At 42.3% G+C, this 16665-nt stretch overlaps 2 long non-coding RNA genes across 4 annotated transcripts; both read left to right on the top strand.

Annotated features, from left to right (window-relative positions):
- Nucleotides 1-4837: 4837 nt before the first annotated feature.
- Nucleotides 4838-16110, top strand: LOC115384074 (uncharacterized). The gene is made up of 2 exons (XR_003930793.1): nt 4838-4983; nt 16064-16110. It is a non-coding gene; the product is annotated as an uncharacterized LOC115384074 (long non-coding RNA).
- LOC115384073 (uncharacterized) lies at nt 6640-8008 on the top strand. Of its 3 annotated transcripts, none has more exons than XR_003930791.1 (4): nt 6640-6735; nt 7103-7148; nt 7289-7624; nt 7740-8008. It is a non-coding gene; the product is annotated as an uncharacterized LOC115384073 (long non-coding RNA). The 3 variants fall into 3 exon arrangements; XR_003930792.1 differs by lacking the exon at nt 6640-6735 and adding an exon at nt 6901-6999; XR_003930790.1 differs by lacking the exon at nt 6640-6735 and having other exon boundaries at nt 6920-7148.
- Nucleotides 16111-16665: the final 555 nt, after the last annotated feature.

Below are 16665 nucleotides of genomic sequence, written 5' to 3'. Positions count from 1 at the left end.
TAAACCAATAAAGGAAGAATTTGAAAGGAAAAGTAAACTTTCAAGCACTTACAGGATATTTAACTTACTTTTGGTTGCTCTTTGAAAAAAAAAAAATCTCCAGAAAAGTCCAAAAGCTGATCCGTTTTCATCCACTGATCAATACAAACTGGTCATTTAAGACTTTTCTCGCAGTGAGATGTTTCACTGAGGCTATTCTAAAGAGGATCGGCTCAGCAGAGCTCATGGTGTCCTCCTGCAGCTCACTGCAGCTCAATGCTGGATCATCTGAGTCAACATCCCTCCACGACCCTCCAAGTCTGACTTTCACGGGGGTATAGCGCCCCCAAGTGGCGCTGAGACTCAATCACTGGCTCCCGTATACTTTGTTTTGTATTGCTTTTATCCCTTTTTTTAATGCACTCTTCCATTCCTGCATTATTACCTTCTTTCTTTATGCTTTTCCTACATTCTCAGATCTTTTCTGGATTCATTCATCAACTCTTTTTTGGTTTCCTTTAAGTTCTTTATTCTCTTATCAGCTTTAGCAAAAGATCACAGCCCCTTCTTCCTCCAGAGTAAGTGCATAAATGGAATTACTGAGTTAATATGTCAGAACTTTTGAAATAAATCCTTTAAAAAATATATTTTTTTAAAATTACAACAGAAAAGGTCAAAGGTCAGCGCTCATCTTGACTCTAGAAATCTGGCTGTAATTAAGGACTCTAATCTGAAATTCTCAACAATGACATTGAGAAAATAACAAAATCAGCAAGGGTGTGCTTACAGGTCTCATAAATAACCAGCATCATAAAGAAGGAGGAACAAACTCCACCAGAGCTTCACTCTCTGCTCCGGCTGCCTGCGTGCCAAAATAATCCACTTCAAAATCTGATAAAATCTTAAATGGCCTCAGACTGAAATGCTTCTCAGATTTAGTAGTAGAATGTGAGACATGGAGTCTCCTGAGGTCCTCAGGAAGGACGCCTGGATAAGGGAAGCGGGACAGTCAAGATGCTTTTTGTAGACTTCTCAAGTGTCTTCAGCACGAGGGGGATCTGGAGGGGTTTCATGGTGGACTGGATCTCAGACTCCCTCACCGACAGACCAGTGAAGGACAGCATGTGTGACACTGTGGTCAGCAGCACAGGAGCTCCTCAGGGACAACAGGGGTCTGGAGCAGGGGGGCCACCTGCTGCTGCTCAACACCTCAAAGGAACAGGTCTTTAACTTCAGGAACTCTAGACAACACCCAGCAGTTCTGATTGGTTGGGGGAGATTTATTAATTAGTGAGTGACAATCTATTTATCTATTATTTTGTTTTTGGTGTCTGTGTTAACCTTCTTTGACTGATTTTTTTTTTTACTTTTTTACTCTATCCATCTATCTCACTCTCAGAAGAAACAAGTTTATGCAGCTTTCAGTTGTGACACTCCTTACCTGTTGAACAAACTTCCTTCTCACACACTCACTTCTTTCACCTCGGGCCTTCAAACGTTCCAATTTGCTCAGGCTTTCAATTCAACAATAGATTTTACTGACTCTATTTATTCTTCCATCATTCGTACATCTCCTCTTTACTGTTTTCCCTCTGTCTTGAACGCTCTCATCATTTCATGCTGACCGTCCCATCTCTTCCACCCTCGTCTATCTTGTAGTTTCCCTTTGATTGCATTCTTTCATTTGTTTCTGGTAAATGTTTGTCATTTGTGTCTTGGTTTCTCATGGCACGTGGTGCCAGTAACTCACCACAAAAACAAATCCACCCAGTTCGCATGAGAGCACCAAACCAGTTCAGCCAGGCTGAATTCACTGTGACGATCACAGCAACAAGTCACTGCATGCAATGATCAACACTACAAAACGATTGATCCACACCTCTGCCTCAGGGCCGCTGCCGTGCCAAAAAGGGATTGCCTGCCGAAAATAAATTTGCCGTTGTCGTGCCAAAAAGTGACTGCCTGTCAAAAACAGATTTGCCATCTGCGGAGCGAGCAAGGCTTCTTAAAGCTGTGCTACGTGGACAAGTCTATTCTGTTAAAGCGGATTTATTCAGGATTTATAGCTATAATATGCAAATACACAGAACTGGACGTACACAGCAACAGCAAATGTGGATCTCTGGGAAATTCTCACATTCCTTGCAAAAAATTACAATTTTGACAAGGAAGAATTGGTAGCTTAAGGATATTTCTGCATGTCAGATGCGTGCCAGTATCGTTTACTGTGTTTAACGTGTTTCAGCTGCCCGTGTTCCTTGTTTGCACTTGCAAACCATTCTGTTAATAATATGATTTGTCGATGGGTGACACGAAAAATAAAGAAATGACAGATCTGACATCTCTGAAATTTTCCGCCTCTGTCCCCGAGACTTTTTCCATCAGCAGTGGATAATGGGTAACTCTCTGCAGTCTGTCCTTGTCTCTGGCCGTGGCTGCAGCGTACCACACGGTGATGGAGGAGGTGAGGATGGACTCCATGATGCAGGAGGAGAACTGCACCATCATCTTTGCTGGCAGGCTGAACTTCTTCAGCTGCCGCAGGAAGTACATCCTCTGCTGGGCTTTCTTGATGAGGGAAATGACTTCAGGAGGAACACAGCGGGACTGTGTTCCTCCTGAAGTCCATGATCATGTCCACTGTCTTCAGAGCGTTGAGCTCCAGGTTGTTCAGCGTGCACCAGGACACCAGGTGGTCTGTCTCCCTCCTCGGCCGATAAGGACGGTGTCGTCCACAAACGTCAGGAGTTTGACAGACTGGTGACTGGAGGTGCAGCTGTTGGTGAACAGGGAGAAGAGCACGGGAGAGAGAACACGGCCCTGAGGGGATCCGGTGCTGACGGTCCGGGGGGTCGGAGGTGAGTTTACCCAGCTTCACGTGCTGCCTCCTGTCCGTCAGGAAGTCTGTAAACATGGGACATGAGAAACATGAGAGTTTCCCAGAGATGCACCTCGGCAGTTACCGTGTTCGTACAGTTTTGTATGGTACCTTTCAGCTGAACAAACATCTCTGGCAACAGCCTGTTGGCCCTGAGCATAGGCGAACCAGGCGGTCGCCTAGGGCGCCATCTGGTGGAGGCGGGACGCCAAGTTGCTGTTAAAAAAAAAAAAAAAAAAACGCTCGTTATTTATGCTTATTTAATGTCCCGTGTGTTTTCTCGTAAATCGTAAACAAATAATGTGAAATGTAAATATACATGTATTTATATATTCGCAAAATTCTGTGATAATGACCTCCTGGCGCCCCTCATCACCTCTTCCTAACCTGATTGTTGTTGCTTATATTGCAAGGTGAGTGGGGCATCATGGGTAGCGCATGCGCATCTCAGACGTTTTATTGGAGACAAATGGTCACCGTTGTGGTTCTACTGACATTGTCAACAAATTTTTTATTATGAAAAGGACTCCCTTGAAAAAGAGGTTCTTAATCTCAATGGGACCTTCCCAGTGAAATAAAGGTTCAATGAAAAATAAAATGAATAAAAAAAGGCATCCCAAGCCGTCAGGTGCTGCTTTCAGAAAGCGCAAAAAAGAAGAAGGGGAAAAACGAGCCCAAAGTAGAGGTCTGCATTTAAGATAGAGCGTGCTTTTTGACTTTTTATTCCGACAAGGCATCTGCTTGGCTAACGCTAGCTAAGTAAATGCACCAACTCTATCAGTAAACTTCAACAATATATCAAGTAACGCCACTTGTATATTATGCAATATGTATGCATGTCAGAAGTTTCACTTAAGTTCATGTAATTACTGTAATAATTAAAAAAACGTGCAAAGCGAAGCTTAGTACATCACAATGCAAAATATACATGCAATGGCACCTGTAGATGCTGCTACAGAGGAATCTTCAGTCTCTCCGTGTTCCGCACCTGAGGCTCTCAGTGACAGTGAGTGAGTGAGTGACTGTAAAGTTTATAAAATAAAGGATTATGTCTGGAGTACTAATACTTCATATGATAATTACTGGATGTAATAATTATGATACAGACTAAATAATATTTTTATCAGTGTCAAGCTATAAATAAAGACCACATGTGAGTCTGTCACAGCAGTCCCGAATTAATCCAGATGATTGGCCCCCTCACCTGTCTAATCCAGAGAGAACCGAATTAGTCAATCAAGGGCCTCATGTGATAAAATCAGACTTCACATTCCCAAAAAAAACAAGATGGAAGAGGTTGCCATCACCACTACTTCTACAGATGGTTATTGAATGGGGAGAAAATCAAAAGAACGTGGCTGAAGTATTCCAAAAAGAATGATAGTTTGTCTTAGGGGGTCCACAGACGCACTGAACCAACCCAACAATGGGAATTTTCTAAAGGAAGTGGGGCTTATGGCTCAGTTTGACCCTGTGTGTTTCAAAGGTTTAAGGAGGAGCCAATCACACATCCTACCTCGGGAAGAACATTCAAAACAAACTAATTGACTGCATAGGTGAAATGATTGTGGAGTCCATTTTGCTAGTGAAATTAGGCAGTCCAAATACTTTTCTGTCATTTTAGACTGCACGCCAGATTTGAGCCACAAGGAGCAGTTATCAGAGATAGTTCGAATCGTTGCAGTTGAAGGCGCTCCACAAATTAAGGAACATTTCTTGGGGTTCTTGGAGGCAGAAGAAACAAGAGGAGAAAGTCTCTCAGCGCTCATCTGTTAAACTCCAAGAGCTCAGCATCCCATTTGAAGACTGTAGAGGACAGTCTTATGACAATGGAGCAAACATGAAGGGAAAGAGCAAAAGAGTCCAAGACAGATTAGTTCACATTATTCCCAGAGCTTTTTTAATTGAGTTAATCTAGTTTTTGGGATTGGGACCATAGCGGGAGTCCTCGGTGTGGTCGTCGGGATAACAGCCCGGGCCGGTACAGTGGTGAAAGCAGCGGCAGTGAATCTGACGGCTGTGGTGGAAGACGCCGCAAGCATCGGGGTAAAGGTCGCGGCCCAGGGCGTGGGCGAGGTCGCGGGAAAGGACAAGGAAGGTGGTGAACAGAGGACAGATGAATCCAGGTGAGACAACAAGCTTTCTTCTTTTTCTTGATAAATATTCTATGATCTGCTTCAGGTTCAACCTTTCGACAAAGGTGCCACATGCACTTTAGTCCACAGACAACCCAGTTCCATCTTGAGTGGGCCGGACAGGCGAAATAGTGCCTCATCTGGTCTGGTTTTGGACCACGAGCCTCATGTTTGACATCCCTGATTTATTGACTGATTTCACACAGGGTAAAGTTCTGTTTATCTTTTCTTTTGCCGGTCGTCCAACCGTCCGATGTGTGTGTGATGCTTCGATCAAATATCTTTCCAAACATTTGATGTCCCAGTCGAGTTGAGCCCGAGGCAGAACAATGAGACGCCGACCAAACCTGTTCACACCGAGACAGTCTGGGTGGAAGTGTTGTTTCACCAACACACCTCATGAAATAATTTTTTTTTTTAATCTCTCTTAAAGATTAGATACTTTTTAATGCAAAAAAATCTCGATCCTGAGATTCACTCCTGAAAATATTGAGCTGACTTCTGATGTTGTTCCCATTCTGTCTTCCAGACCTGTCAACTGACCCTCAGAAGAGCCCTCTGGCTTTGGAATCGACTTAGAAAGCATTATCTATATCTACTCACTGAACTCTGTCATCATGGGTAAAGAATCAGAAATGAAACTGCAATTATGTGTGTAAAATGCCAATTATTCAAATAAATAAGTCCTGTGACAAATGTGCCCATTGTCCTTAATTATCATGGAATAATAAAAAAACACTACATGTTGTTGATCTTCCAGTAGACATCCAGTGTGCCATGAGATTCCTGTTGGATTCAAATAAACTTCATGAGAAGACTGAGAAAGTAGCTTTGATTACACAATCTATTTATGATTAAAAAGTATCTTAGCTAATGTTACCATGCTCGGCATACAGTGGTGTCATGATGAAGAATGTTAAGCATTCAGTCAAGACTGACAGTCCTGAGATACCCGGCTTTAGAAAAACCAGTTCACCAATGACCAATTAAAGTAATCTCGATTTTCCCTCCGAGCTGTCAGTAGAACAACTGGAACTGTTGCTATGTAAGAAACAGGAATTCAAAATTAGATGACATTCACGAACATCAAATATAAATGACATGATGACAGAAGTGATTCAAGAAAAAACGACGAAAACAAATTATTCTGTGATAGTAAAGAAAATGTATCTGGAGTCCAGAGGCGCAGTGCAGATTCAGAGCAGAAACGTCGACCATGTAGATGGTCTTCTCTCTGAGGCAGCTGCAAGAGAAGTGCCGGGAGCAGAGACCCCCTATATTTGGCCTTCATCGATCTGACCAAGGCTTTTGACTTGGTCAGCTGGGATGGACTGTTTGCCCTCCTCCAGCGAACCGGATGCCCCCCAAGCTTTTGAGCATAATTAAGTGGTTCCACAAGGACATGAACAGCGTCGTCCATTTCTAGGAATCATCCTCACAACCTTTTCTGATCAAGAACGGTGTGAATTTTCCAAATTGCCACTGACAACTTCAGGCCAGAACGAAAAGAAATCAAACAGTCACTTTGTTTTAATAAAGAAGCAGCTGAAGTGAAACCGAACCTTGGTGGCCTTTCAAAATACGAGAGAAAATGAGCACTTAGGGACAACGCCTCTCATCTTCCCTGTCCTACATGCTGACACACGACAGCAACAATGGTGCTGCGCCTCACGAACGTGATAAACTGGGAGCCTTTTCCCCACACGGACAGACGGCGTGTTTCTGGACTGCTGTTCACATCAGGTGAGTACCAACACGGCAAATGAGGCATTTAGACACCACTTCTCAAATATTGCAAGTACTTCTAACAGTCTGTCATATATTGAAACTTTGAGAAATGCATTTTTGAACCTATTTTTTTTTCCTTTTTTTTTAGGTTGGGGTGTCATAAAACTTAGAAATAAAGGTGCAATATTTCCTGCAGTAATTTTAATCAAACGTAAAGATAGATGGCCATGTGACTGACCCTAAAATGAGATTAATTGAAGTTCTTTAAACAACAAAAATGTTATCCAGGTGGAGATTACCAATCAGGTTTCGTGACTATTTGCATGTCATTGGTCAAATTAAAATGTGAGTGCACCTCCCTCTCCTGTCTTCTTTTGATAAGATTCACATCTGTGAGACATCACCTGCTGCAAAGATGAGCAGTTCGGGTAAGACACTTCTGTCATTTCTCATTTCATTTTTCTTCCTTTTACACTGTGGTTAATGAAGTCAGGCACTACTTCAGGAATATCTTCTTTAAAAAAAAAGAAAAGAATGTTTTGACTCATTTTGCTGGATGTCCTTGCAGACAAAGACAAACCCGAGCACTGTGATCAGGGCTCTGCCGACAGCAGCAGGAGGAGCCCAGAGCCAGGACACGGGCGTCCTCCAAGGAGGGGAGGCGGTAGCCCAGGGAAAGGACGTCCTGACAGGAGGAGCCCAGATAGAAGACCCGGAGGTCCTCCAAGGAGGAGCAGCAATAGCCCAGGGAAAGGACGTCCTCACAGCAAGAGCCCAGATGGAAAACGTGGAGGGAGAAATAGCAACAGTCCGAAGGGAAGAAATAATCAGGACTCTCAGTGAACAGACGGTGGGAGTCCTTAGGCAGCCAGAAGGGCTGCGACTAATGAGAGGGTTGCCTCAGGTGAGATGCAAATTCCATCGATCATCTTAAAACAAAACAACCCCACAAATTTTGAGACCTAGAGAAAACATTTGGACTTTGTCTAAACCTGTTTCTATGTTCCTTTCTTTCCCAGACAGCAGATGTGTCTTCCACCAGATCAACACTCTGCTTTTAAAAGAAACTCTACAAGAAAAAACATCTCAGTATTTTACGTTCTACTGGTTTGTGTGCACATATTTCTTGTCTTCCTGCAGCTTGTCAACCTGCCTGCACGGTCTGACATTCGACCAACGGTGCTGAGAAGACATGCATGCATGAAATCGCTAACACACTGTACCGTGTCAACATGAGAGAAGAATATGTGGTTCAGACTGGATCATGAATTAAAATACTTTAAAGACAGTCGCCTGAATGCTGTGTGATGAATCCTCAGAGCTGCATGGACTGGACACAACTCAAAAACGACATTTTTCAGTAAATCTCAGGAGGAACTTTGTGGTTTTAGAAGAAAATATGTGCATTTTGTCTAAAAACATGAAAAAAATAAGCACAACTTGTTGAACAAGACAATTCCACAAAGTCTCGATTTTGTTTGCCCTAATGATATTCTGCATACACGGAGCCAGAGAACATCATTTTTATCCTCAGGTGACACACATACACAAAAAAAAAAAATAAAGCATGGAAACATTGATCTAACCTCCAGCAATCTAGGTGTGTTTTCATGTTCACACTGACTGCAACCTGAAGAGTAAACATGCCGAGTGACAAGGTCATCCTGCTCATCAGGTGTTCGACACGCGTCATTTTCTCACTCACGTGCACAAATAAGCATGCTGAGAGGAAGGCCTGCATGTTAGAATCACTGAAATACTCTTGACATTTTCTTTCCACTTATCAGTCCTTCAAAAACACATTAAAGCTGACCAAATTAAAAAAGAAAAACACCAACAAACTTGAATCTCAAAATAGCAAATCATTTATGAATTAATTTTTACACAATATGGGTTAGGGCTAGTTTTTGAAGAAAGACAAGAAGTAAATTAAGTTGTGGTTTGGTTTATCTCAATAAAATTGTTGTTTGGTAACTTACCAACTATCTCACTCACAAAGTTACAACAACAACAAAAAAGAAGCTTCCTCTCCACGTCAGGCTCCTTCCGAGAGACAGAAAAACAGACCAAAAAAACCCCTGTGCCACAGAGGAGATTTCTTCGGGATTATGAAGGGGGGGCGTGTTACGACCGGCTCCTTAAGAGAAGGGCAAAAGGCGGTAACATAAAGGTCACAGATGTTAAGTGGTAAATAAAGTTACTTATTTAAAAAAAAAAAAAGAAGAGAGAGAGAGAGAGATTCAGCAGGAACAAAAATATACTCTAAACTAGAGCTGTCAATCCACAAACACAAGGCCAAAAAGTAACTAAAACTAACGGAAATACAACCAAGATTCCTGAAACCACAAACACAGAATCAACAGCCTCACTAACTAATAAAGTATGAGTGACCACAAGAGGCACGTGAGCGTTGCTGGTTTACAGCTTGTTGCCGGTCAGTGTCCTGCCAGCCGCTTTTATCCCTTCAGGCGGCCTCGCAGGATTGGCTGACGAGCTGCCCTCTGGTCAGGCTCCTCAGGTGCAGGCGATGAGGCGACTGCTTGGTTCCTGCAGCTGCAGCAACCTGGGAAACCACACTCACACAGGCACACAAGTGGCTGGACCCGTGGAGCGCCACTGAGGCTGCTGGGAAGGTGAATCAACACAATGTAAAAACCATCACGAGAGAGCGAGGGGCAGATTAAAAGATTTGGTTCAGAAAACACAACCCAAACTTTTTCGGTTTCCAAAAGTGGGGAACATTTGTGTGCTTCTATAAATAATCAAAATATGTCTCATATAAGGTTATTCTGAGGGGACTTTTCCTTCTCCCGTCACCCTCTGCTTTCTTTCTATCACATTTCATATTTGACGAGCACTTTGTCCCCCCGCTGTGAGGACGCACCTCAGTGTCCTTGTCAGGAAACAGAACAGACAGGAATGTTTGGCTTGGTCTGTTTTTGAGAGATACCAGCCAATGTCAGGATGAGTGGAAGGAGGATGAGTGACTCCTCCAGCCGAGGGGAGGAAAGGCAGCGAGCTCTGCTGGAGCTTCACTCACAAATCATGTCTGTTTGAAAGGAGGCCACTGCTCATCAGAAACTTTCAGATATTTACAACCAGCTCGAGACAGGGGCCAGTGTGAACCCTTTCTTTATCCCCCCATGATCTTAAAATATTCAAATGTGTGATTATCAATAATAATAATAATAAAAAATACACAGCCACAGAAGGTCTTCTTAACACCTGACTTAGCTGAAAACTTAATAACTAAACAACTTCACAAATATTGTATTCTCAATATCAGTATAAACATATGATATTGAACATATATATTCATCATGATTATGAACATATATACTTACAGACATTGCGTCTTAACAAACCATAAAGGTGGACAGAGAAAGGAAAAAACACAAAAAACGTTTCCTTCACAGCGTGCCTGTCAATTGGGCTCCTAGTTACGTCATTTCCGCTCTCGACGACATAATGGTGTGACGTCATGCTGAGACCGAAGAGGCAGCCCCGCCGCCGGACTACCAGCAGGGGGCGCCAAACAACATACAAAGAACAGTGACAAACATGTTTCTTTGAGTAATCATTAAAAAAATCAAAGCTTCGTTTTTTTCAGCACAGACTTTAACTGTTTACTTGTTGTAATTTAACCTTCTTCAGAACTTGAAGGATATTTAACTTACTTTTGGTTGCTCTTTGAAAAAAAAAAATATTCTCCAGAAATGGAAAAAAGGCCAAAAGTTGATCCGTTTTCATCCACTGATCAATACAAACTGGTCATTTAAGACTTTTCTCGCAGTGAGATGTTTCACTGAGGCTGTTTTAAAGAGGATGGGCTCAGCAGAGCTCATGGTGTCCTCCTGCAGCTCACTGCAGCTCAATGCTGGATCATCTGAGTCAACATCCCTCCACGACCCTCCAAGTCTGACTTTCACATTGGTATAGCGCCCCCAAGTGACGCTGAGACACTATCACTGGCTCCCGGGATCTTTCTTTTGTATTGCTTTTATCCCTTTTTTCATGCACTCTTCCATTCTTGCAAAATCTTAAATGGCCTCAGACTGAAATGCTTCTCAGATTTAGTAATAGAATGTGAGACATGGAGTCTCCTGAGGTCCTCAGGAAGGACTCCTGGATAAGGGAAGCGGGACAGTCAAGATGCTTTTTGTAGACTTCTCAAGTGTCTTCAACATGAGGGGGATCTGGAGGGGTTTCATGGTGGACTGGATCTCAGACTCCCTCACCGACAGACCAGTGAAGGACAGCATGTGTGACACTGTGGTCAGCAGCACAGGAGCTCCTCAGGGGACAGTGCCGGGCCCTCTGCTCTTTCCCCTGCACACCTCAGACTGCTGCTCCAACTCGAAGCTGTGCCACATGAGGTGGATCAGGGACAACAGGAGCCTGGAGCAGGGGGACCACCTGCTGCTCAACACCTAAAAGGAACAGTCACTCCAGACCACACCCACCAGTTGTGATTGTTTGGGGGAGATTAATGAATTAGTGAATGACAATCAATTTATCTATTATTTTATTTTTGGTGTCTGTGTTAACCTTCTTTGACTGCTTTTTAACTTTTTTACTCTATCCATCCATCTCACTCTCAGAAGACACAAGTTTATGCAGCTTTCAGTTGTGACACTCCTTACCTGTTGAACAAACTTCCTTCTCACACACTCACTTCTTTCACCTCGGGCCTTCAAACGTTCTAATTTGCTCAGGCTTTCAATTCAACAATAGATTTTACTAACTTTATTTATTCTTCTTTCCATGCCTTTGTTATTCACATTGCTTGAGATGAATTGCCTTGTGTCTCAATTGGACAACAGAACTCGCCTTCCTTTTTTTCCTTCCATCATTCGTACATCTCCTCTTTATTGTTTTCCCTCTGTCTTGAACGCTCTCATCATTTCATGCTGACCGTCCCATCTCTTCCACCCTCGTCTATCTTGTAGTTTCCCTTTGATTGCATTCTTCCATTTGTTTTTGGTGAATGTTTGTCATTCGTGTCTTGGTTTCTCATGGGACGTGGTGCCAGTAACTCACCACAAAAACAAATCCACCCAGTTCGCATGAGAGCATCAAACCAGTTCAGCCAGGCTGAATTCACTGTGACGATCACAGCAACAAGTCACTGCATGCAATGATCAACACTACAAAATGATTGATCCACACCTCTGCCTCAGGGCCACTGCCGTGCCAAAAAGGGATTGCCTGCCGAAAATAAATTTGCCGTTGTCGTGCCAAAAAGTGACTGCCTGTCAAAAACAGATTTGCCATCTGCGGAGCGAGCAAGGCTTCTTAAAGCTGTGCTACGTGGACAAGTCTATTCTGTTAAAGCGGATTTATTCAGGATTTATAGCTGTAATATGCAAATACACAGAACTGGACGTACACAGCAACAGCAAATGTGGATCTCTGAGAAATTCTCACCTTCCTTGCAAAAAATTACAGTTTTGACAAGGAAGAATTGGTAGCTTAAGGATATTTCTGCATGTCAGATGCGTGCCAGTATCGTTTACTGTGTTTAATGTGTTTCAGCTGCCCGTGTTCCTTGTTTGCACTTGCAAACCATTCTGTTAATAATATGTGTAGCCCTGTCTAATTAGACACATGCATAAAAGACATTTAAAAGGGCATAAAAAGACAATCAGATTTCATAAATGTTTAAAAAATGAGTGATTTCTGTATGTAAATAAGTTAAAAGAGCCACAAAGTTAATTCAGTTAAAAAACATAGAATTCAGTTCAAATGTATTTACAGTGTAAAATGTATAAAGTTCATTTATGTGTGAAATTGAAAGAGATGAAGAAGTTTGGTTTCATTGTTCATTGTTGATCTGAGTTTGTTTCATCTCATCTTCATCACCATCTTCACAAGAGACCATCTACTCCTCTGTGCCCTTGTGACTGTTACCACCCGTTTCCCCACTCATCCTATTAACCCCCTTGGATCCGTGAGTACTCAAAAGAATTACTAAAAGTGCACATTTTATTTTCTGTTGCTCAATTTGGAGTGAAGCGGCCCCACAGTTTCTGGCCTCACCGCTCCCCAGCTTCGAATCAGGCCTGCAACATGGTTATTTGCAAATAAATGTTTGAGGAGTGTGTGTGTGTGTGGGCCCACAAATGTGATTTATGTTGGTTTTGCTGTTGTGATATATATACATATATCTGGGATTTTTTGTAAATAATATCTAAAAAGGTACTAAAAGAGGTTTTCATCAAAAAGGGTTAATTCATAAGGAAAAAAGGTTTGAAAGATATTTAGTTTATGTCTCTGTATATATTTTATATTTTGTTAAAACACACTTTCATTTAGAATTTCATTACTTTATTTCATTGATACAAAATAAACCCTGTTTTGAGGATTATTGTCTTAAAAGTTCAGTTGTTGTGTCCCTTATTTGGTTTCGCAAAATTTTACTGGTTCATACCAAACTCAGGCTTCATCCCACAGTTACGTGAGATCCGGTTTACATATGATTTCTCGATGGGTGACACGAAAAATAAAGAAATGACAGATCTGAAGTCTCTGAAATTTTCCGTCTCTGTCCCCTAGACTTGCACCATCATTGTATTTGACACCAGTTATTTAGAATTGATTCATATAATGAGTTTCCTATTGTGAAGTTATTACTCCTTGTCAAAATCTTTTTTTTTTTTCATAAAAGAAACATCAGAATCAGAGTCAGAATCAGAATTAGAAGCGGGTTTATTGCCAGGTACAGGAGCCTATATGAAGAATTTGTTTTGGTGGAGGTACAAACAGACAAAAGAAGGGACAGATTTAAAAAGGCACAGGTATAAAATATAGATAGGAAGAATTAAGACACAAACAAATAACACAAGAAACACAAGAACACTAACAACAACAACAAATATGGTGACAATCTTCAGAGGGGAGAGTTTGGAAGAGATGGTGACCAGGGTGGGAGGGGTCCGCCACCATCTTGCCTGCAAGCCTCAGGGTCTTGGAGGAGTACAGGTCATGTAGGCCAGGGCGCCATCTGGTGGAGGTCGGACCCCAAGTTGCTGTTAAAAAAACGCTCATTATTTATGCTTATTTAAAGGTACTGTAGTCAGGATTTTGCTAGTCAATGCTAATTTTTCTGTGTTTTCTTTGGATTAAATGTTAGAGTATCCATTGATAATCCTTCAGGAGTGTAGCATAATTGCACTACCGCGAGGGCACAGCGTCTCTATCTGTCTCTGTTCTGAGCTGAAAATGAATCTTGACAGCTCCAGGTATCTTTCACCAATTAGAAGAGCCCATGAGGCTCTAACCGTGATTGGTCGAGGGGCGTTCGTCGCACGTTCTTGTGGGAGGGGCTTAACTTGTGTAAGGGCGTGATGTCAGAGAAAACAGGACAGGATTGGCTGTGTTGGGTTTCAAATCGCCATCTTAGATGGGTCAAATTGCCATCTTGCTTAGGTAACCCTAAGCAAGATGGCGGAGATGCGGAATCCTGCCTACAGCACCTTTAAGTTTCGTTTGGAGTGTGGCTGTCTTGGATCTGACAGGCAGACAGGCAAGTGGAGTGGAGCCACACAGATTTTCGACCTCTCTCTCTCATTTTCTCTTTTTTGATTTTTATTTGTATTTTTGGATATTACTGTAACCCTTAAAAATTGCCGTCTTCTCCGTCTCCAGGGCAGTGGGTTAAGTGGGTTACAATATCTTCTGTCCGTCGGTTATTTTGCTGTCTTCCGTGCTAAATAAATTGATACCAAAACGGCAGGACAGGTTTTCAGCACTTTTTATTCTTCACTCCAAAACTCTGCGCCTCCGCGCTCTTTTTTTCTCTCTCCCTGGCTCCACCCCCGGTGCGCCTCTCAATTCAACAATACAAACCCGGAACCTTCATCTTTAAACATTAAACAGAGTAAGAAATGAACAAACACAAATGAATATGATTGTCTCCAAATGAAATGTTACATTACCTTTGTTATTTGCTTATGTTTGTGGACATTATATTTTTGTAACGTGACTTTAAAGTTCAACTAAACGTTTTAAAAGGAAACGACGATCGTGTGGAGTTTTTTCGGTTTTCATGTGTGGACTTAAAGGAATACTCCACCCAAAAAACGATTTGGCCTCATTTTCTACTCACCCTCATGCTGAGAAACACTCTGGAGCACTTTTTTGACGTTTCAAATGCAGTTGGAGATGTTTGGGGATTTTCGTTGTCAACAAACAGGGACCGACAGAGCCCGACAGAAAAAACGGTCCATAAAGTCCACAAAACGTGCCCATTTTCCTTCATACTGCTCGTCCGCTGTAATCCACCCTGAACTACGGAAGCCACGGCAGACCAAGCAACACGCTTGTGCCCTTTCAGCAGGACACCGAATTCAAAGCTTTAAAACAGTAGCCAATCACTTTTGTGATTGTCCACAGCTCGGTCACTCACAGCAGAATATAAACAGCGGAACTTCTTCTTTCACGCTTGCAATTTAGAAAAGTAGTCGCTGAAAGCGCGCAAGCATGTTGCTTGGTCTGCTGCAGCTTCCGTAGTTCAGGGTGCGCGCGCAGACATGCACCTGAGCTGTACGAGCGCACTGTTTGGGCTCTTAAAATGTACTAAATGACCTCGTTAAGAATTAATTATGGACGTTACGCGCTCAGGACACTTGGATTACAGCGGACGAGCAGTATGAAGGAAAATGGGCACGTTTTGTGGACTTTATGGACCGTTTTTTCTGTCGGGCGCTGTCGGTCCCTGTTTGTTGACAACGAAAATCCCCAAACATCTCCAACTGCATTTGAAACGTCAAAAAAGTGCTCCAGAGTGTTTCTCAGCATGAGGGTGAGTAGAAAATGAGGCCAAATCGTTTTTTGGGTGGAGTATTCCTTTAAGGAGGGAATGAGCGTCGGACTTAGGCTTCATGATTGAGGAAACTACACAGCTAAAGTTCTGTTTGTCTTTTCTTTTGCTGGTCGTCCAACCGTCTGATGTGTGCATGACTTATCGATCAAATATCTTTCCAAACATTTGATGTCCCAGTCGAGTTGAGCCTGAGGCAGAACAATGAGACGCCGACCAAACCTGTTTACACTGAGACAGTCTGGGTGGAAGTGTTGTTTCACCAACACACCTCATGAAAGCATTTTTTTTTAATCCCTTTCAAATATTACATATTTCTAACGCATAAATATCTCAAGTCTAAATAAATCTTTAAATCAAACAATCTGAATACATTTCTCCTTGATTATGATCCTTACACCAAAATGTTACGAACCTCTTTCTTCGTTTTACCTTCTCAGATGTCTTTTCTTGTCCATGTGACTGTATCACTCCTGAAAATATTGAGCTGACTTCTTATGTTGTTCCCATTCTGCCTTCCAGACCTGTCAGCTGACCCTCAGAAGAGCCCTCTGGCTTTGGAATCGACTTAGAAAGCATTATCTATATCTACTCACTGAACTCTGTCATCATGGGTGAAGAATCAGAAATGAAACTGCAATTATGTGCGTAAAATGGCAATTATTCAAACAAATAAGTCCTGTGACAAATGTGCCCATTGTCATTAATTATCATGGAATAATAAAAAAAACAATACATGTTGTTGATCTTCCAGTAGACATCCAGGGTGCCATGAGATTCCTGTTGGATTCAAATAAACTTCATGAGAAGACTGAGAAAATAGCTTTGATTACACAGAATAAACTGCAATCTATTTATGATTAAAAAGTATCTTTGCTAATGTTACCATGCTCGACATACAGTGATGTCATGATGAAGAATGTTAAGCATTCAGTCAAGACTGACAGTCCTGAGATACCCAGCTTTAGAAAAACCAGTTCACCAACGACCAATCACATCCAACACTGTCAAGGCTTTTGACTTGGTTAGTTGGATGGACTGTTTACCCTCCTCCAGCGAACCGGATGCCTGGATGAGCATGATCAAGTCGTTCCACCAGGACATGAACGACGTCGTCCAGTTCG

This window comes from Salarias fasciatus, assembly GCF_902148845.1.
Source record: "Salarias fasciatus chromosome 23 unlocalized genomic scaffold, fSalaFa1.1 super_scaffold_20, whole genome shotgun sequence".
NCBI lineage: Eukaryota > Metazoa > Chordata > Actinopteri > Blenniiformes > Blenniidae > Salarias > Salarias fasciatus.
This window is presented reverse-complemented; position numbering and strand designations above follow the sequence as displayed.